A 23,164-nucleotide genomic window follows, 5' to 3' on the forward strand; every position below is an offset into this window, starting at 1 on the left:
TAAAAATAAAAATACAATATTATAAAAAAAAAGATTAGAGTTCCTTGGGGAAAACTAAATTTTTACTTGTAAGTGTTTGTGATAGATATTTTTAAGGTATCTTTCAATATCAGAGCAGTGTGTCAGTAGTGACCCTGTTAGCTTGGACCTTGATATTTGTGCATTAAATTCATTCTCATAGCAACTTCAAGGAAAATGTGTGTCAAGCCATTACCGTAACCTAGAATATTCTTTTGGAAAAAGAAATGAGCGAGATTGTGAATTTCTACCATCAACTCAAAAGAAACTTCCATGGAGAGAGAATGACTCATGCTCTAATTGCTAAAATAGAGATTTTCAGTAGGACTGTTGCATTTTCATGGTACAATGTGAAAATATTAATTTGAGGAAGCAAAGTAGCTCTTAGATAAGTAGTGATGATTCTGATCTAATCAAGGCTCTCATCTTATCTCCGGATTTCTGTAGAAAAAAATTTAATCCAGCAACATGGCTACATCCCCTTAGTATACAGCTTTAATCCCTCTGGCTGGAATGCAGACATGCTTTAGCACACACCTTTAACCCCAATTCATTATTGAAGGCAAACAAAGTGATGAATCAGAGAAAGATTAAACAGAATGAGTCAGAGGTATGATAGGCTCAATTCTAGGTGTCTGTGTGTTTGTGAGAGAGAGAGAGAACTACTTAAGAGCAGCACGGAGAGCAGTGAACCAGCAGTACAGTTCAGTGAAGGAGAGTACATATGGTACAACAACACAGTAGAGTTCAGGTAGTCAGCACAATACAGTTCAGTACAGTTTGCTTAAGTTTGGTGAAGGTAGTTCAGTGCAGTTCAATTCTTGGAGTCCTGAGGCAGTTTTTCCAAGCAGAAGAATTCAGTGAGAGGCTAATTTGAATCAGTCAGTTTGGAGAGGAGTTTTGAGCCAGAACAGCTGAGCTGAACCAATCAACCAGAATTCAGAAAGAACTGGAAATGATGAGTCTATCCAGCAGTAAGTATTGGAGGCTGAAAACATCCTAGGTCTAGGTTAGCAGGCAGAAGCTGGAAGCTGAAGCCTTCAAGGTCTGAGCTTGCAGAATATTAGATTATATGGAAGGTAGGAGCTCCAGGCCTAGGTCTAGGGATAGTTAGATAGAAACGCTCTCACCTCAGTCCAAGCCATGTATTAGTAAAACTTGCATACAGCTCTTATCTCATTCCATCATCTGAGGAAATAAAAATATTTACAGACCTCAGTCTCATCTCCATCACTGCAAAGATGTGCAAAAGATGTTCTACAGAATCCCCTGCCATTGCCTAATTCTAAGTTCTTCAGAATAAAACTGATACTCATTGACCAAAGCACCAGAAAGGACACATGCTCTGTGAAAGAAGATGACCACATCACAAAATGAAAAAGCAAAGGTCCATTCTTTTGTTTTTTGAGGTTCTGACAGTATGTCTGCATATGAATATTCAGGGCTGTAGAGAGGGATTATCTCATAAATGGAGAGGGAAGACAGAAATATATAAAGAGAAAATATTCTTTTAAGAGAAGAGTCTTAATGATATCTTAGCCACTGACAAATATTCAGGTTTTGTCCAGAATTTGGTCCTATATACTATCCTATGGCAAGAGAGAGAGAGAGAGAGAGAGAGAGAGAGAGAGAGAGAGAGAGAGAGAAATATGGAACTTGGCCTACAAGAAGTACCATTTGCTTCTCTCTGATATCCAGAGAGACATGATGAGAAATCCTATCTTATCCTAGACAGAAAACAGAACATTCAGGCTCATGGACTGGAATAAGTTTGTTAAAGGAGGTAATAAATAGATCCTACATTGTTCAATCCTAGATGTTTTCATGTAAGTATAGGATAAGCCTGGAACAATCCTTGACAAACAGGGTGGGAAATGCATGGTATGGTAGCTGTGGAAATATAAATGTGGTTTATAGTTTAGAGGCTATAGGTGTCTTCTTTTTTCAAGAAAGTATTTTCAAGGAAATGAGTTTACGGTAATGAAGCACCTTAATAGAGCAAAATATAAATGGTTGATAATGGATACAATAAAGTATCAAGGATGTGATATGAGTGACCATCATGCAGGCCAGTGAAAAGAAAAAATGATACTTACCTTTTTGAAGAAAAATAGTACACAAGAGAGATTAAATAGTAGACAGTGGTATTAAAGGGGGAATTGAGGACATAGACAATATATGTAACATCACTGAGAAAAAGTTGAAGATTTAATAAATGGGGTTCCCTGCTAAATGATTGGGATCCTGAAATAAAGAATATGAGATATACATGAAAATGCTGTGATGAAATTCATTATTTTGTATGTTAACTTTATTTAACAACAAATTCAATAAATTGAACCTTTCTAAAATTTCCACCTTTTACTCTGTAAAAGCTCATATGAAGTTGATAAAAAGATAACCTAGATATTGGGAGAAAATATTTATTGATTTCATATTTAAAAAAACATTTTGGTGTGTCCATCAGGGCCTGGACATTTTTAGTTGGAAGTTGTTTATAACTGTTTCAGTCTCCATGCTTGTCATAGGTCTGTTTAGGTTAGTTTTTTTTTTTCTTTTCCTTTTTATTTTAACTTTGGATGTTTGGATGTATTCAAAACTTAATCTACTTCTTTTAGATAATCCAACTTAATGTAGTACAGGTTTTTAAAATACTCCTTTAAAATATTCTGAATTACTTTGGTTTCTCTTGTAATCATGTACCCTCCATTTTTTAGTTTAAGTTAATTTCAGATGTAGTCAAGTTGACAACAAAGAATAGCAATCACAAGCCTACTCCTTGCCAACTTGACACACAATTGTAGTGAAATAATTTTGGTTTCTTCAAAAACCTAGTTACGTTATGAAAACATGTTTTTATTTTAATCCCAGGTGTGGAATATGGGGCTGCTTCAGATCGTCCAAAACAGCTGACTTTAATTGTCTTGAGCTCTGACAGGGGCATAATTTGTGACAGCTGCAGATGGTTTAACTTGGAAGACTCTGGAGAGGGTATAAATGCCAAAGCCCAGAGAGGAATAGGAGCATTCTGAATGGAGAAAGGGGGGAAAGGGAGGGGGAGGAGGAGGGAGAGGGAGAGGGGGAGGGGGAGGGGGAGGGGGAGGGAGAGGGAGAGGGGGAGGGGGAGGGGGAGGGGGAGGGGGAGGAGAGGGGGGGAGGGGAGGCGGAGGCGGAGGGGGAGGGGGAGGCTGTTGTTGCTGTTTGATGAGAAGGTGGATATATCCTGACAATGGAGATTGGACTAATCCCAAGAAACACAATGGCCCTCATCAACAGGCAGTAGTCTAAATAGGTTTATGTCTTCTTTTCTCTCTACCCTTCTTTCTTTCCTACTTAGTGTTGTGGGGCTGGGGGGGGTGCGATTGGAAGGGATTGGGGTGGAGAAGGATGGTAGATATAAGGATCCAAAACAAATTTTAAAAAATTAAAAAATTAAAATGAAATGAAATAAAATGATTTAAAAAAATTCACCAACACACATTCATCTCTTTTTTATTATTTCCAAATGAAAACAATTTCCTATTAACTTTAATCACAGGACTTGCTAACACCAAGAGATGCCCTAAAGGATCTCCATTGTAGAGAAGCAATCCAATTTCCTCATGGTAATCTGGATCAATTACCATCACTCCCCAACACTGTTTATTCCTTTCTTAGCCTGTTGGCTTAAGGGCATTAGAAACCCAAAGTGGCCAGGGGCAAATCTGAGCTTCCAGTTCAATTGTCTTAACGTTCTATTGCTGTGAAGAGGCACCTTGACCTTGGCAATGCTTATGCTTGTAAATGAAAGCATTTGATTGGGGCTGGTTTGTAGTTCGGAGGGTTAGTCCATTGTCAGCATGGCAGAGAACATAGCAGTAAGGAGGAGAGTTCCACATCCATAGAGCCACCAGGGCTGGCTTGGGCTTTTGAAACTTCAAAGCCCACCCCCAGTACCACACTTCCTCCAACAAGGCCTCACCCACTCGAAGAAGGCTACACTTCCTAATCAACTTCAAATAGTGCCATTCCCTAATGACCAAGTATTCAAGTACATGAACCTATGGGAGCCATTCTTAGTCAAACCAAGTAATTATAGCTTTATTTGATTTCTTTCTACAGTCTCTTTGCTATGCTTAGTTCTCTGTATTCAGCTTGAAATATTTCTTCCTGTATTTTCTTTAGGTTTGGTGTACTGGATATAATTATTGCAGGTTCTCTGTATGATAGAAAGTTTTCCTTTCTCCTTCAACTATAGCAGATTGTTTCACTCTGTACAGTTGTCTAGTTTGGCAGTTGTTGTCTTTTAGGACTTGGTGTGCTGGACACTTTTATACTAACTTGACACAAGCTAAAGTTATTAGAGAGGATGGAACTTCAATTAAAAAAAATGCCTCCTTGCCAGGTTTGGTGACACACAACTATGATCCCAGTACTCAGGGAGGCAGAAGCAGGAGTATCTCTGAGTTCAAGGCCAGCCTGATCTACAAAGCCAGTGCAGGATAGCTAAGGATACAGAAAGAGACCCTGTCTCAAAAAAAAAAAACAAAAAAAAAAAACAAAAAAAACCAAAACCAACAAACAAACAAACAATAACAAAAAAAGCCAAAAAAAAAACCACACAAAAAACCCAACCAACCAAATAAACAAAAGTGTCTCCAAAAAACTGAGCTGCAGACAAGCAAGCCTGTAAAGCATTTTCTTAATAGGTGATTGATAGGGAAGGGCCCGGCTCATTGTGGGTAATGCCGTCCCTGGGATGGTGGTTCTGGTTTCTGTGGAAGAGCACGCTAAGCAAGCCATAATGGACAAGTCAGTAAGCAGCCTCCATAGCCTCTAGTTCCTATCCTGATTCTGATAATGAACAATGATATGGAAGTGTAAGCCAAATAAACCCTTTCCTCTTCAACCTCCTTTTTGGTCATAGTGTTTAATCACAAAAATAGAAAACTAACTAAAACAATTGGAGTTCATTGCTCCAGATTTTGCTGGATTTCAGTGTTTCTATTAAGAAGTTAGTTATTATTCTGATGGGCTTTTCTTTATATGTGACTTGGGTTTTTTTTTTTTTCCCTTATAGTTTCAATATTATTTCTTTTTTTTCTGTATAGTTAGTGTTAAATATGATATGCTATGGGGATTATCTTTTCTGTGTGTATTTGGTGTTCTTTGTGCTTCTTGTATCTATACGAGATTGGGCAAAATACTTACACAGTGGGTTCACAAATCACGCCATGCAACTGGTTCCACATGGGAGGTTTATTAGGGGAAGGGGTTGCACAGACCGTCTCTGGACAGGGCAGGAAAGAAAGAGAGAGAGGGAAGGGGCTTCGAGTTCTCTTATAAGGCCACCCAACCCAGAGCATGCACAGGTAGTTTCAGGTGGTCAGCAGTGGTCTGGTGGTCTGCATGTAACCTCACAGATGTGGGATAACCAGTTCTTTGGGTCCCTTAGGGCTGCTAACTGAGCCTAACATTCCTCCCTTTTTGTTTTTTAAAAAGTGAGGATCTAGGAAAGGGTGATGGTGGGGAAGGGCATGGGGCGACCTTTGCTCTTCAAACTACTTCCTGCTGATTAGGGACCTTGTCATTCTCAGAGTATTGCTGGCCCCCACTATCAGAGTCAATTGGAGGGTCATTGTCATCCGGTTCTGTGGGCAGAGGTTGATAATCCTGTAAGAGTAACTGATTAATGGTTTGGTTAGAGAATTTTTCTATTTGTTGTTGGAGGAATGTAGAGAGGAAGTTAATTAAGCAGGGTGCAAAAAGCAAAAGCATAAATACAGCAGAAGAGGTGTGAGGAAGGGCAGAATCCATTCCCATATGGGGTTCTCAAAGGCCCAAGAGCTAGAGACCGCAAGCTGTTCCCTTCGTTTTCTTGTGTTTTTTTTTTTTTTTTGTTGTTGTTGTTGTTGTTTTTGGTTTTTTTTTGTTTTTTGTTTTTTGTTTTTTTGTAAATCTGTCTGGAGTTGTTGGATTTTGTCTTTAACTCTACTCAACTGGTTGACATAAAACCAGTCTTTGCAAAGGCCACCTTCTTTAGCTGTGAGGAGATCCAATCAACATCGGTTTTGAAGTACTACTGCTGCCAGCGAGTCAGTCTGTCCTTGGAGAGTTAGTATTGTCTGAGCCACTTGCTGGAGGTCCTGGATGAACTGGGAAGAAAGCTGATACTACAAAATTAGTGAAGTGGCTAGTCCTGCTGTCCAGGTCCCGACAGCTGCCATGATTCCTGCAACAGCCAGAAGGGGCAGGATTTGAATTGCCCTCTTATCCTGCTGGGCAGCTACTGAGTCCATGACTAGGATTGATAGAGGCTCCTTTTCATTTATTACCCCCAGCTTGGGAAAGAGGAGCACGAGCATGCAAACTCCTGACCAAACAGCAGGCAGATGATGGTAGACCTGAGTACCACAAAAAAATTGAGGTATTATTATCAGTACGGCATTGGGGTTGAGATGAGGTATCAAGGATTATAATAGTTTTATTACAGTCTAAGGAACTTAGCATTCCTACAGAGTGTGTCATGGATTCCTTGAAACAGCTTGCCATGCCAAAGAAGGTAATATGAATAAGGTAGAGGGTTGTGGCAACATCAGAGTCAGGGCAGTTAGTGAATGTTGAAGTAAGGTTACTTGATAGAGTCACCAGAGAAGCTGTCAGCGGTAGTTCTGAGTTAGTCCCAGGTGGTACACAGAGCCAGCAAGCTTTAAAATGGCCCGGTTGGGTCACATTAAGGAGCTTGTAGGCTGAGGTCAGAGTCTGAAGTAGGAGATGAAAAGACAGGTTTGTATTATTTAGGAGAGAGTATGTCAGAGAGGCAACGACCTTAGAGGAGTGTTTAATTATCTTCTCTACTTCTCCCATCCCCAAGGATTGGGTAATTGAAACATATTTTCTCTGGATATGGATAGTACTTATTGGTAAATCAGGTATGTAGTGGTGATAGAGTTTTCCAAAGACACTTGCTTCTCATCTGGGATTCCAAGGGTCTTGGATGTATAAGTAGAGAGTCTTTCTGTACAGGTGAAGGAGCTTCTTCTGTGCTTGTGTGTGGATTTGGCAGGACCAATATGGGCAGCCTCCATATCTGTCTGGCCATTTTTTGCAATAATCCTTTGTTTGATCAAAGAGGAAGCAAACAAAAATTCTACGAGCGAATAAGAGAGGAAGGATAGATGTGGGGGTGATGGCTATTTCAATCTGCTCCTGACAGCCTCCCATAGAGCAATTTCCTGACCCTGTTTGGAGAGACTGTTTATTATCAATGATGGTTTCTTGAACCTCAAATCTCCATATGTAGGGATTACCTTGGACAGAAATAGGCAAGAGGAAGAGGAGGAAAAATATATATTCAATCCAGTAGGGTTGAACACAGCTCCTGTAGTGAGGCTTCATTTCTCTGGAACCAGAGACAAGGTGGTTGATCTTGGCGTCTTCTGGAGCTTGAGGGAACAGGGTTCTGTTGGAGTTAATATGTAGGAAGAGGAATTATCTTGAAGGATGGGGGTGAAAGGCTTGAGGTAGGATAGATGAATCCAGTGAGGGAAGCCCTCAAGCTTAGCAGCTGTGAGAGTCACAAGAATCACCTTGTAAGGGCCCTGCTATTTAGGAGAAAGAGATGTAGGAATTTGGTTTGGAGGGGAGAGAAGGACCTGGCCCCCAATGTTAATAGGAGATGGACAGGGGTTAGTGTATGGCTGTAGTAAATAGTGGACAGTAAAGACCCATAGAAGAGAACGGAAATGACAAAGTAAGGGAGTAAGTAGGTGGTCAGGGAGAGGCGAGGATTTGGCTGAAAGACGAGGAGTTAGGACCAGTCTCCCATACATGAACTCAAAGGGTAAGATAGATAGAGTTTTTTGGGGGAGAGCTCATAGCCTAAAAAGGGTCAGGGGGAGGAGTTTTACCCAATCGAGGTGAAGCAATTGTGATAGTTTAACAATAGTATTTCTTAAGGATAGGTTAATTCGTTCTATCTTTCCTGAGGACTGGGAATGGTATGGGATATGAAAATACCAAGGAATATTAAGGGCTTTAGATAAGGTCTGAGAAACCTGAGAAGTGAACTCAGGACCATTGTCTGACTGGAGGGAGGTAGGGATAATCTCACAGAGAAGATCAGAAACTGTCTGAGCTCTTTTGTTAGTAGTGGGGAATGCCTCCACCCATCCCAAGAAGGTGTCCACCAAGACCAGGAGGTACCAGACACATTTGACTGCTGGCATGTGGGTAAAATCAAGTTGCCAGTCAGTCCCAGGAAGAAAGCCTCTAGCCTGGTGGGTAGGAAAGGGGGGCTATGATATTCTAAGTTAGGATCTGAGGTCTGGCAAATTTTATAAGAGGCAGTAATAGTCTTTAGAAAACACAAGTCCTTAGGGGTAGGCAGCAGGTAGGTCTTGACAAAGTTAGACAAGGCTTGACTGTTAGGATGAAAGAGCTGGAGTAGATAGGACAGAATCTGATGAGTGTCAGGAGATGACAGGGGAGATATGGGTTGTAGTGTAAGAATGTCCTGTGGTGAGTGGGATGAGTGTAGGCCTTTAAAGGCTGCAGCTTTAGCTACCTCATCAGCCCAATTATTTCCTTTGGAAACTATGGAATCGTCCATCCGGTGGGATGGCAGTGTACTATTCCGATGGTTGTGGGAAGGTAGGAGGCTTCTAGCATGGCCATAATTTGGCCTGCATTGGTTACAGATCATCCCTTTGCTGTAAGTAACCCACGCTCTCTCCATATGGCAGCATGGGAGAGGAGACAATGAAAGGCATATTTAGAGTCTGTGTAGATGTTAAGGGACTGTCCCTGGGCCAATTGGAAGGCATGGGTAAGAGCTATTAGTTCAGCCTGTTGATTAGTCATGTGGGCAGGGAAGGCTTGTGCCTCAACCACCTCAGTATAGCCCATTTTCTGAGCTCCCTTGTGTACAAAGGAGCTGCCATCTGTATACCAGGTATAGATGGCCTGATGTAATGTGTCCTCCTGTATGTGTGAGGGGTGGGGCAATAGTTCCTCTAAAGTTTCGGTGCAAGAATGAGATGGGGAGTAGTCAGAGTTAGGTTGAGGAAGGTTTGAAATATTAAGAGGTGGGCATGATTGGAAAGTAAGAGTAGGGTCTGCTATTACAGCCTCCTGGAGGGAAAGGACCCTGGAAGAAGGTAAAGTTTGAAAGCCTTTATATGTTAAAAGGTGAGACAGATTATGAGAAGACAGTAATAGGTGACCCAAAAGTTAGTTTTTTGGACTCTTGAATAAGGAGCTCTGCAGCTGCCAAGGCACAAATGCAGTGTGCTCATCCGTGGATCATCAGGTCTAATTTTTTTAATAGGTATGCTACAGGTGCAAAGGAGGGTCCCAGTTGGTCACCCAGGGCTCCAAAGGCATATCCCTCTTTTTCTGTTACTAGAGGGAGAACAGATGGGTTAGGTCTGGAAGATGTAGGGCTGGGGCCTCAAGAAGGGCCTGCTGGAGCCTTCGAAAGGGATTAGTAACTGGCTAAGAAGAGATTCATGCAAAGGGCCTAAGGCTGCCTCATATAAGGAGTGGGCAAGAAGGGAAAAGGAGGGGATCCAGGACCATAAGAAACCAGCCATTCCCAGAAATGATAAAATTTCTTCTTTATTAGAGGGAACTACCAGAGACGTATTAGGTCTTTTCTATCTAGGGTGATGCCCTTGTGACTTGGGGTTATTGCTAGTCCCAGGTAAGTGACCTCAGAATTGGACAATTGGACCTTGGAGGGTGAGACCCGATAGCCCCTACTGGATAGCAAATTTAGAAGAGCAGAAGTGTTACTTTGGCTAACTTGTAGGGATGGGCTGCAGAGGAGAAGGTCATCTACACACTGTATAAGTTTAGATTTAGGGAGAGATAAGGAGAGTAGATCAGAAGCTAGGGCTTGGCGAAAAATGGTGTGGGCTGTCCCGGAATCCCTGAGGTAGAACAGTCCAGGTAAAGTGAGTAGAAACAAGGGTGTCAGGGTCAGTCCAGGTAAAGGCAAAGCTATTTTGTGACTGGGTGTCTAAAGGAATAGAGAAAAATGCATCCTTGAGATCTAGAACTGAAAAATGGGAAGTGCCTGAGGGTATAGTGGAGAGGAGAGTGTAGGGGTTAGCTATAACAGAGTGGAGGTGGACAACTGCTGATTTGAGAAGCTGGAGGTCTTGAACCAGGTGATAGGTTCCATTGGGCTTTGTAACTGCAAGTATAGGGGTGTTAAAAAGAGAGGAAGTGGGGCAGAAGAGTTCTGTTTTAGAAGGTCAGTGATAATAGGCTTAAGTCCCCTGAGGCTCTTGAGAAGAAGTGGGTATTAAGCTTGGGCAATATACCCAGTGGGATCCTGTAGCTGAATGACTACAGGGGAATGGTGCCTAGTCACAGAGGGGTTTTGGACATCCCAGACTTGGGGGTTCACTTGAGAGGCTGGTTAAGGAAGTGACATGTCATAACTGGTAGGTAGAGTAGTTAGGAGAAGGAGGAGAGAGGACACTGGCGAGCTTGGGGTCAGGCGAATAGGTGGAGTAGAGGAGATAGAAGCTCCCACTTTGGCTAAAATGTCCCTTCCCATTAAGGGAACTGGATAGGCTGGCATTACTAAAAAGGAATGAGTCAAGAGAGCACCCTTGAAAATACAATTAAGTGGTGGAGTCCAGCAAGGCTGGCAAGGTTGTTCCCCTACCCCAACAATAGAGGAACTACAAGGAGAGGTTGGTCCCCAGTACTCCATTAGGACTGAGTAAGTGGCTCTGGTGTCCACAAGGAAGGAGATGGCCCACCTTGATACCATGGATACCATGGTATCCATTACCTCTGGCTCCCTGCTAGTGATGGCAGTAGTCTGGTCCAGGGAACCTGAGCACCTTCAGTCATCCATAGCCAGGCCTAGGATATCGGCTGGAGGGTGATCTGGGAGTGATACCCCCATATCATGGGAGAAACAGTGGCAATCAACACCCCAATGTCCCTCTTGGTGGCATTTTGGACATGGCCCCAGTGCCTTGCAGGGGTTAGGACAAACCTGGGGCCAATGACCTTTTTGACCACATTTGAAACAGGGACTTGGTGGTCCTTGTGCCTTAGGAGGCAAGGGAGCCTGGGTAGTGACTGAGGCCAATCGGATGGCATTGGCCAGCATTTGGTATTTTTGCCTGTGGGCTTTTTCATCTCTCCCATGGTACACCTTAAAGGCCAGCACTAAGACTTCTGCCTGCGGAGTCAGAGGTCCTTAAATCCTCTCCAAGGATTTAAGCTTAGCCCTGATGTCGGAGTAACTTTGGGAGGAAAAATAGGTCATCAGAAGTTGTCTACCCTCTGGACTTTTGGGGTCTAGATTAGTACGTTGTAAGAGGGCCTTTGTAAGGAACTCTAGGAATTGAGACGGGTTTTTCTTCCTGTCCTGAATGACCTCCTGGAGCTTCTCATAATTAACTGACTTAATAGCAGACTTGTGGAGACCAGCCAGGAGGCAGGTGGTTAACTGATCTCTAGTAAAATGCCTTCCGGAGTATTATAATCCCATTGTAGATCCTGGTCAGGCACCACCTCAGCCCCAACCAGGTGTACTGCATTTGTTTGGTGAACCTCATCTGCATGCATTCTAGCCTGTTCCCAAACATGCCTGCGTTCCTCAGGTAATACATATATATGATTCTTACCAATATATATATATATATATATATGTGTGTGTGTGTGTGTGTGTGTGTGTGTGTGTGTGTGTGTGTGTGTGTAATGGAAGGTGAGACTACAAGATTGAGATATTGAAATTCTTTAATGAAAGGAGAAGGAGTAGAGGTATAGGATCCTAGTCTCTTTTCTACTTGAGAAAGTTCAGTTAATGAGAAGGAAACGTGCACCCTAACTAAGCCATCCACAGTGGACACCTCCCGCAAGGGAAGGATTGAGACTGGTTTATGCTGAGTAGAAGAAGGGGGCTTTGCTATAGAACAAGAATGGATAGCAGGGGGGCTAATAGTTGTCAGTGGGGTGAAAGTGCATGATAGAGTAGGACGACTAGGACAGCCTGTTGCTGAGGAGGTAGGTGAGGATTCTGGAGAAGCTGAAGAGGAAGAGGAGGGAGTAGAAGAGGAGAGGGGGAAGATGAAAAAGGTTAGGAAGAAGCTGGGGATTGAGAATGAAGAGGTAGAGGTTCATCTTCAGGATCAAAGGTAGAGATCTCTTGAGGTTGAGACTTTATAGCTAGAAGAAGTTGGGTGGGAGGACAGGAAGAGCAGAAAGAAGGTTTAGAATGGAGAAGAGAGAAAGCTTAAACATAAGGTACCTCCTTCCATTTACCAGATCGCTGACAGTAATTAAAAAGATCCCGTAAAATATTGGGATTTACTGTGCCATTAATCTGCCAATTTGAACCATTATCTAAGGAATATGTAGGTCAAGTTTTATTACAGAGACATATGAGCTTGGAGGCCTTTAACTCAGGCTCCATGTGTAGGGTTTTAAAATTCTCCAGAAGACATCCCAGTGGGGACACTGGAGGAAAGGATGTCTGGACGTTTCCCATTGGGAGGAAAAGAAGTCAGTGACCTTCCAGGGGCATCCCAAAGGCATGGTCCTACCTGATCCAATAGCTCATTAGCTTTTGGCCAGAGACCAGGGGCACAGCTGCCCAAGAAGACACAGTTCACCTAGCGCTAGGATTTTCGTAGGCGACCGTGGGGGGGGGGGGGGGGGCGGCGGGAGGCAGGGAGGAACTGTGCATGTAAGGGAAAACTCTCTCCCAAGGGAAAGGGAAGCCCTAAATGGAAGTCAGCAAGAAGGGTCTAAGTTTTATATCCTTCGTAAAACTTAAAAATAATTCTATAAGCTGCAGGAAATCCACCTGAACCCACCTCTCAGGTCAATTGTGCTCCAGATAAGTACTGCACGCATTGCCTATCTCAGAAGGTGGGATTCCTCCCCCCTTTCCCTGGTTTTGGGACTTCCTTTTCCTGGCTACCAGATTGCTACCTGCTGCATGCAACACCAGCTGGATTGGTGAGTTCTCCTCATTGGCCCGTCTCTACATTGGTGAGTTTATCAGCATAAAACACCTCTCATGGTAGGGGAAGCTTGACTGTTCAAGGTCCAGCAACTTCCTACTATCATTTGAGATGGAAGGACCCTCCCACCCCCTCAGCCACAGTCTTTACTGGCTACCTCCATTTAGGACTTCCTCTTTCTCTTGAGAGTCTGACCTCACAGACACCCATCAAGCCATGGATGTTCTTACAGACTCTGGACAACATCAAAACAGCCTGCTCTTCCTGGACTTGGGCAGCATTTCAGCCATTTGACCTTCCTACAGTGTCCCCAGTGTCAGCAGGAAGTAGCCAGAAGAGAGTCTCTGCCTATTATTCACTTATTAACAAAAGGCTGGAATGGTGTGCTTCAGGACCACGACAAGCAGCTCCAGGTTCTCCCAGCATTCCCCAGGCCCTATCTGCTGCCTTGCATGGCGGGCAACTCTCTACTGACAATCCTCTACCCTAAACTTTCCAGGGCAGAGGCTTCCCTTCCTATTCTTGACCATGTAATCAGGCCATTTTGTTGCTATTATTTCTTCTCTCTCTCTTAACCCCTTGCAAGGCAACTGAGAGCTGCTTTTAATGAACATAAATTTATGTACTTTAACTTACCTTCCATGAGAAGCAGCCCAAGTTCCTCATTTTTTAGTTATAGAAAAAGGGAGGAATGTTAGTATTTAGGAACCGAACCTGCTTCTGTGTTGCCTAGCAACCTATGATGTCATTGTGTGTCACCAGCCAGGTGGCCATACCTGGAAGGCATGGTTACTTTGCTCCTTAAAAGGGAACAATCTGCCACATGGTCCCTCTCTTGCTTTTGGCCTCTTGCCTTCTCTTGGCCTCTTGCCTTCTGGCCCTCTCCCCTGTCTCTGTAGGGGCGCGTCCCCTCTCTTTTCTCCCATCATGTCCTGCTCTCCCTTCTCTCTCTCTCTTCATCTCCATCTGATAAACCTCTTTCATATCAAATCTGTTGTGTGTCTAATTGTCATTATTTAAATTGTCTCCATCACGTTAATCTGGAGACTTTATATATATATGATCTTGTTGAAGATATGGTCTATACCATTGGCTTGGAATTCTTCTTCACCTATTTCTACAATATTCTTCATATTCAATTTTTTATCATTGTCATGGTCTCCTACCATTCTTGCATATTTCTTTGCTATGTTTTTCATACTGTTTTCTTATTTGGTCTCAATCTTCTACTTTATCTTTAAATCCTGATATTTTATCTTATGCTTTATTTGTTTGATTTGTAAGACTTTTCCCTTGAACAGGAGCCTAGAGGGCTTCTGAAAGACTTTCCCCAGCAGGGTATCAAAACATATTGATGAGACTCCAGCAGGGTATCAAAACATATTGATGAGACTCATAGTCAAACTTTGGGCAGAGTGTAGGGAATCTTATGAAAGAAGGGGGAGATAGAAGACCTGGAGGGGACAAGGAGCTCCACAAAGAGAGCAACAGAACTAAAAAATCTGGTCACAGGTGTCTTTTGTTGAGACTGATTCTCCAAACAAGGACCATGCATGGAGAAAACCTAGAATGCCTGCACAAATGAAGCCCATGGCAGTGCAGTGTCCAAGAAGGTTCCCTAGTAATGGGATCAAGGTCTCTCTCTGATATGAACTCAGGGGCTGGCTCTTTGATCACCTCCATGTGAGCGGGGAATAGCCTTACCAGTCCATAGAGGAAGACAATGAAGCCAGCCCTGATGAGATCTGATAGACTAGGGTCAGATGGAAATGATAGGGAAGTGGACCTCTCCTATCACTGGACTGGGGGAGGGGCACAGGAGAAGAAGAGGGAGGGAGGGTGGGATTGGGAGGGATGGAGTAGGGGACTACAGCTGGGATACAAAGTGAATAAACTATAATTAATAAAAATAAAATAAAATAAAAAAGAATTTCTCTTGAATGTTCTAGTTGTTTATTGGGTTTTTAAATTCCACCTTCATTTCAGCTTGTCCTCTTCAATGTTTCTGTCTCTGTATTATATTTAGTTTTCAAATCCAGGATTGTCTTTGTCATTTCCTTTGCTTTGTATATTTTTGGCATTATTTACCTATTTATTATCTTTAAGTTCACTGAAATGTTGCTTTGTGTCTACTTTAAATTTCGTGAATCCTTAAGTTCATTACTGTTCTTTTAAGTTATTTTTACCTAGGATTCATTTAAATAATTTTCAGTGGTGAACACTTCAATAGAATTATTGGATTTGGGGTGGGAGTACTGCCTTAATATTTAATATTTAAGGCTGGAAAAAGGTTTTTCAAGCAAACAGACTCAGAAAGCAAGCTGGAGTAGCTATCCTAATATCTAATAAAATAGACTTTCAACCAAAATTAATCAGAAAAGAGGAAGAAGGACACTTCATTCTCATCAAAGGAAAAATCCACCATGAGGATATCACAATCCTGAACATCTATTCCGCAATTAAAAGAGCACTTGCATTTGTAAATAAAACATTATGAAAACTCAAATCACAAATAGATCCCAACACCTTAACAGTGGGAGATTTCAGCACACCACACTCACCAGGGGACAGAACATCTAGACAGAAGCTAAATTGAGAAATAATGGCACTTATAGAGGTCCTAAATCAAATGGACCTAATAGAAGTCTACAGAACTTTTCACCCAAACTCAAAAAAGTATAACTTTTTTTTTAGTACTTCATAGAACCTTTTCAAAAATTGATCATATATATGAGCACAAAGCAATCATCAATAGATACAAGAAAACTAAAATAATCCCTTTTATCCTATCAGAACACCATGGCCTAAAACTAGACCAGAACAACAGAAATAACAAAAATCCTGCATATACATGGAAACTAACTCTTTATTCAATGATAGCTTGGTTAGGGAATAAATGAAAAGAGAAATTAGAGATTTCTTAAAATTCAATAAAAATGAAGGCAGAACTCACCCAAACTTAAGGGACACAATAAAAGCAGTGCTAAGAGGAACGTTTATAGCACTAAGTGCCTCCAGAAAGAAGTATGAGACGTCACATACAAGCAACTTAATGGCACATCTAAAAGCCCTAGGGAAAAAAAAAGAAGCAGACACACCCAAAAGGAGTAGATGATTGGAAATAACCAAATGCCGAGATGAAATCAGTGAATTAGAAACAAAGAAAACAATTCAAAAAATCAATGAGACCAAGTACTGCTTCTTTGAGAAAAATCAACAAAATAGACAAACCCTTAGCCAAACTAACTGAAAGGCAGAGAGAAACTATCCAAATCAGCAAAATCAGAAATTAAAAGGGGGATATAATGACAGGCACTGAAGAAATCCAAACAATCATTAGGTCTTACTACAAAAGCCAATATGCCAAAAAAAAAAAAAAAAATAGAAAATCTAAATGAAATGAACAATTTTCTTGATAGTTTCCATTTACCAAAATTAAATCAAGATCAGATAAATTGATTAAATAGTCCTATATCCCCCAAGGAAATAGAAGCAGTCATCAAAAGTCTACCTTCCAAAAAAAGTCCCAGGGCCAGATGATTTCAGCACAGAATTCTACCAGACCTTCAAAGATGAGCTAACTCCAATTCTCTTCAAAATATTCCACAAAATAGAAACAGAAGGAACATTACCGTACTCATTCTATGAAGCCACAGTCACCTTGATACCAAAACAACACAAAGACCCAACAAAAAAGAGAACTTCAGACCTATCTCTCTTATGAACATTGATGCAAAAATACTCAATAAAACACTTGCAAACCAAATCTAAGAACACATAAAATATATCATCTACCATGACCAAGTAGGCTTCATCCCAGGCATGCAGGGTGGCTCAATATATGGAAATCCATCAATGTAATCCACCATATAAACAAACTGAAAGAAAAGAAAAAAGCACATGATCATCTCCTTAGATGCAGAAATAGCATTTGGCAAAATCCAATACTCATTCATGTTTAAAGTCTTGGAGAGATCGGGGATACAAGGCACATACCTAAACATAGTAAAGGAAATATACAGTAAGCCTATAGCAACATCAAACCAAACAGAGAGAAACTTAAATGAATCCCATGGAAATCAGGGACAAGGCAAGGCTGCCCACTCTCTCCATATCTCTTCAACATAGTTCTTGAAGTCCTTGCTAAGTAATAAGAACAATTAAAGGAGACCAAGGGAATACAAATTGGAAAGGAAGAGTCAAAGTATTACTATTTGCAAAGGAGATGATAGACTACATGAGTGACACCAGAAACTCTACCAGGGAACTCCTACACCTGATAAAAACCTTCAGTAAAGTGGCTAGATACAAAATTAACTAAAAAAAAAAAAAAAAAATCAGTCAGTTCTCCTATATTCAAAAGACAACTAGGCTGAGAAAGAAATTAGAGAAACAACACTATTCACAATAGCCACACACACATACACACACACACACACACACACACACACACACACACACACACTAAGGAATCTTGGTATAACTCTAACCAAGCAAGTCAAAGACTTGTATGAAAAAAACTTCAAGTCTCTGAAGAAAGAAATAGAAGACATCAAAAGATAGAAATATCTCCCATGTTCATGGCTTGGTAGTAAAAATGGCCATCTTACCAAAATCAATCTACAGATTCAATACAATTTCCATCAAGTTTCCAACACAATTATTTATAAACCATGAAATAAATTCTCAACTTCATATACAATAAAAAAGTCCAGAAAAACTAAAACAACCCTGCACAATAAAAGATCTTCTGGAGGTATCTCCATCCCTGATCTCAAGCTGTATTATAGAGCAACAGTAATAATAATAATAATAAAACTGCATGGTACTGGCATAGAAACAGACTGGTGGATCAGCGGAATTGAACAGAAGACCTAGAAATAAACCCACATACCTATGGACACCTGATTTTTCACAAAGATTCCAAAACCATACAATGGAAAGAACATAGCATCTTCAAAAAATGGTGCTAGTCTAACTGGATGTCTACATGTAGAAAAGTGTAAATAGAACCATATCTATCACCCTGCACAAAATTGAAGTCCAAGACCTCAACATAAAACCAGACACACTAAATCTGTTGAAAGAAAAAGTGAGGGAGAGCATTGAACTCATTGCCACAGGAGACACTTTCCTGAACAGAACACAAACAGGCTCGGAGATCTATAATTAATAAATGAGACCTTGTGAAACTGAAAAGCTTCTGTAAAGCAAAGGACACTGTCAACAGAACAAAATGGCAGCCTACAGACTGGGAAACTATCTTCACCAACCCTATATCCAACAGAGGGGTGATATCCAGTATATATTATGAACTCAAGAAATTATAGAACAACAAACCAAATAATCCAATTTAAAAAATGGGGTACAGAGCTAACAGATTTCTCACCAGAGGAATATGAATGGCAGAAAAAGAAATGCTCATCATCCTTAGTCATCAATGAAATGCAAATCAAAACATCTCTGAGATTCTATCTTTCAACCTATCAGAATGGCTAAGATCAAAAACTGAAGTGACAACACATGCTGAAGAGGATGTGGAGAAAGGGAAAACCCTCCTCCATTGCTGGTGGGAGTTCAACTTAAAACTACTTTGGAAATCAATCTGGTGGATTTTCAAAAAAAAAAAATTGGGAATAGCACTACCTCAAGATCCAGCAATACCACTCCTGGGTACATACCCCCCTTCCCCCAAAAAATGCCCCAACATTCAACAAGGACATTTGCTCAGCTGTGTTCATAGCAGCTTTATTTGTAATAGCCAGAATCTGGAAACAATCTAGATGTCCCTCAGTGGAGGAATGGATGAAGAAATTGTGGCACATTTACAGATTGGAATACTGGTCAGGTATTACAAACAAATAAATTATGAAATTTGCAGGCAAATGGATGGAACTAGAAAAGATCATTCTGAATGAGGTAACCCAGAAACAAAAAAATAGGCACTCACATATAAACTAAAAAGTCTGAGCCCAGAGGTTCCTGCAGAGACTGATGCACCAACGGAGGACCATGCATGGAGTGGACCTAGAAGCCTTGCTCAGATGTAGCCAATTGGCAGCTCAGTTCTGTGTGGATAGCCAAGTATGAGGATCAGGTGCTGCCTCTGTCATGAACTGGGTTGCCTGTTCTTTGTTCACTTGCCCTTTGGTGATGTGGTCTTGCTGTGCCACAGAGGAAGTGGATCCAGGCAGTCCTGATGAGACTTGATAAACTATGGGCAGATGGCAGAGGAGGAGAACTCCCCCTTTCAGTGGACTAGGGGAATGAGATAGGGGGTTAGAGGGAAGAAGGGTAGGACTGGAAGGAGTTGAGTGAGGGGGTGTCTATCAGGATATATAATGGATGAATTGTGAAAAAAGTTAAATTGAAAAAGAATCCCTAAAGAGTGAAACAACTCTAAATTCCTTTGAGCAAGAGCTTATTTCTGAGTATGAATATGTTGGGTAGTGGTGGTAGAAACTAAACAACTAGATCAAATCTCTGTTGGGGTTACATTTCTTGCTTAATTATTGTGCTCTAAAGTTCGCCACGGAGAAATAGCCTACAAATTGCATAGGAGGCCAACAAAGAACTGTTGCCTATGTGCCTTAACTAATGATGCAGAAAGATAGACACATGGGAAAATACACATTCATATACATACATAATCATTCTATATATGAACCCAATAAATATTTTAATGGGCAAAGATGCATAAAATGATATATATGAACAGACATGCATATATATGGAGTTATGCTATGTAAAGGTTCATGCAGCTATCCAACAGACTTGGTTTTAAAGGCATGGAGATAACTAATCTTGCCAAGGTAAATGGCTGGAGCTTGAGTTATTGAGATGATGTAGACGCCCAAAAGACAAATGTTATATGTTCTCATTCATTTGTGGATCTTAATGTCAAATTTTGTGTTTAGTTTGAGGTACCTACAGAATCCAGAAAACTAGAAAGGTCCATTGTTATGGAAGGAGAAGAGAAATCTTAAGGGAGGAGGAATAGTAGAACAGGTGATATGAAGGGGAAAGGGGGAATAACAAGGAAGGAGGTTTAAGAAGAAAGTGCTTTGGAAAGGTAGGGGAGAGGAAGGGTTTGTGAGGATAATTAACACTAAAGATGTTTGAAAAAGCCACAGTTCATTAAAGTCACTGTACATATAAGTTTATGTTTATCCCACAAGTAATAGATGGCCAAAGAAAACATACAGGGTACTTCCATTGTTCTTGGTGGCTTATTAAAACTTGAGAACAAGACCCTATTGCTGAAAACCTACACTCATTTGCCATAGGCCATGAAGAAATAAAATTGGTACTAACGAGGAAGCTTCCTTCATGTTAACTAAATACTGTAAGGTGCCTTTCTGGCTTGTGGGCATAAAACAAATAATTAAGAGTCTTACTCAGCTGTAGACCATGTAAACTATAATAATGACTGGCATGGAAGAGATGCCCATAGGTACAATAGTGACACTAATATTATGAGGTAACCAACTGATTTCTGGTTTTATTTCAGGCTTGTTCCATAACAGGAAACTCATGTCTGGTTCTATAAATCTGGTAAAGAAACCATGTTTACGGAGCTCACAGACCCAAGGGATGATCCTAATGCTAAAAGGATAGTATCAACTATCCACTAAATTCATTTTTATGCCATGTAACATCTTAGAAGTACTAACTTGCAACATATGTAGGGAAACAGAAGCTTAATGGAGATAAATTGTGCTGGAGGCTTTTAAGTTCCAAAGAAACTAAGAAAGCGATCTTGCTTCATTTATTGGACTCTTCCAAGTTCACTGGTGTGTCTAGTATTCCACCAATGTTCCTGAGGGATTCTAGCACCTTGGACCCTCAATTCAAGTTTCCTATGGTAAGAAAATTCCATAGGAATGAATCAAAAACTTTGCCCTTTTTACAGAAGACTAGTTGCTGGTTATGCTGGTTCATCTTTCAGAACCACATAGATTGCAGTAGAAGGGTTACAGGAAGAAAAGTAGGTTCATACAAGACTAGGAATAGAGAAAACGAAAGCAGAAATTAGTCAAGAAATTTGAATCCAGTACCTGAAGTACAGTGGACCTTCTTAGGGACCTTTTCAAGGAATATGTTGGAAAAAGAATACTTGGTGTTTGTCTAGAATTACAAAGAATTCTAGGTATGAACAACTCTCAGAGTTTAGTTAATTAAACATACAGAATTTTCAAGTCCTTGTTTCTATTAATAGTATTTTTTTTACTTCTCCCAATATTGTCATAGAACAACACAAACTGTTCTAACTTTATACTTCTTTCTGCAATTCTCCCTTTTAAGAAGAAATATGAGCAGAGGAAGAGTCCAAAACCATGGAATAAGAAGAAAAACAGTCATGTATCTTGTTAGATCCATTACTAAGTAAAACCTCAGTTTTCAGAACAGCTAAATAGAAATGTTTCTATTTCCAAAATAAAGATGCTAAGACCTTCTGGAGATGGATAATTATAACAGACTACACACAGCATACTCAGAAACCCAGGAGCAGAACTCAAGTTTTCTGACTCCTGGTTCAGTTATCAAGTACAGCTAAATGGAATTTTCACCACACAAATAGTCAAATAATGAGTAGATATACATCGGTTTATTCTTAATTGCTCAGAAACTAGGGTCTTCCTTAAGATTACAGTTATCCCGGGGTCAATTACTCTAGTATTAAGTTCTTCTAGCTATATCTTTTAGCCATCTAGAGCAACATGATCTGAGAAGCATTACTATCGTGGAAGGTAGAATTTCTGTGATAAATTTATCTGAAGACAACTGCCAAAATAGGCTTCTGCGTCATCTCAACCCGAAGAGGTTTAAACACATCTCAGGGAAAATGTGGGATAAATGGCATGTACATAGCTACACACACAGTGGAGCTGTTTATGGAATACCGCCTTGTTGAACAAAAGAACCCTGTACTTTATTTGGAATGAATCTTGCCTTCTCACATCAGCATCAACAAATTTACAGATTATCAGCCATGTAACAGTCTTAGAGAAAGGACATATTTGCAATCCAATTAGTTTATTGTTATTTCTATTATTATCATTTCTAGTTAGTTATAAGCACTTTAATACTTATTAGACATTTTGAGTCCTTTACCCATAAGATTCAAATTATTGACTTTAAGGATTCAAATAAAAAAAAAAAACCTGATGTTCAAACAGGTAAAATGATTTATTCTAAATCTGACAAATATTAAGTGGCAGAGCCAACATTTCAATTTAAGTGTGTATGTAAGAGATGGCACTTTCATCACATTGCGTTGTCAGGAAACAAAATCCACTGACTTTCCTATTTTTATCAGTAAACATTTGTTCAATAAGCAAGTGAATGCCCAAGTGAATGAGAGAAAAAAATTGGTAGAGGGACATGGAAAGAAGGGACTTATTGGTTAGTGGGCATCCATGTATTCTAGGAATTGTGATGGGGACATACTTAAATTTGATTTTACTAACTCTTTACAATAATCCTAAGAGACAAATGTTATCCAGCATCCCATTTCCCAGATCAGAAATCGAGGACTACACATATTTGACAAATTGCTCAAGGTCACAGAGCAAAAATTTGGATTTTTGGTTTCTCGAACTCTAAACCTGATTCTTTCCACTATGATGGATTGTCCCAGAAACCTCTAGATTAGAAACTGAGAAGAGGCTGGTAAAAGTGTATGTGGATTTTGGTGCAAGGGCAGCAACTGGGTAGCATCAAATGAACTGAAGTCTTCAGGATCTGAGCAAGTTGGAGGTAAACCAGATACTAATCATGATTTGAATATGATGCTTAGAGCTTGTCATCAGCTGGGTCAGAGATATAAAAAGGAACTGGGTGACAACTGGCTTCCCATTTGAGGTCCTGATGTCACCCTTTTTTTCAGAGAGATATATATATATAGCTACAAGTATCTGGTTTGAACCTCAAAAAACAGAGCCGTGATATGGCATCTACTTATATCCCAAAGGTGAGAGAGGCTGAAAAGGTGTGGTAAGACATGCACCAATCTCAGGAGTATGCTTTCCCACACTTGGCCTATAAATAAACATAGACCAGCCCCCAGGATAGGGTATACTAACACTGTCTCAGCTGATCCTTACCTTAAGGGTTTTCAACTGCTTCAAATAATCAGAAGGAGGCTGATTGTACCCAACATACTTAGGAGA

Source organism: Meriones unguiculatus, chromosome X, assembly GCF_030254825.1.
Source record: "Meriones unguiculatus strain TT.TT164.6M chromosome X, Bangor_MerUng_6.1, whole genome shotgun sequence".
NCBI lineage: Eukaryota > Metazoa > Chordata > Mammalia > Rodentia > Muridae > Meriones > Meriones unguiculatus.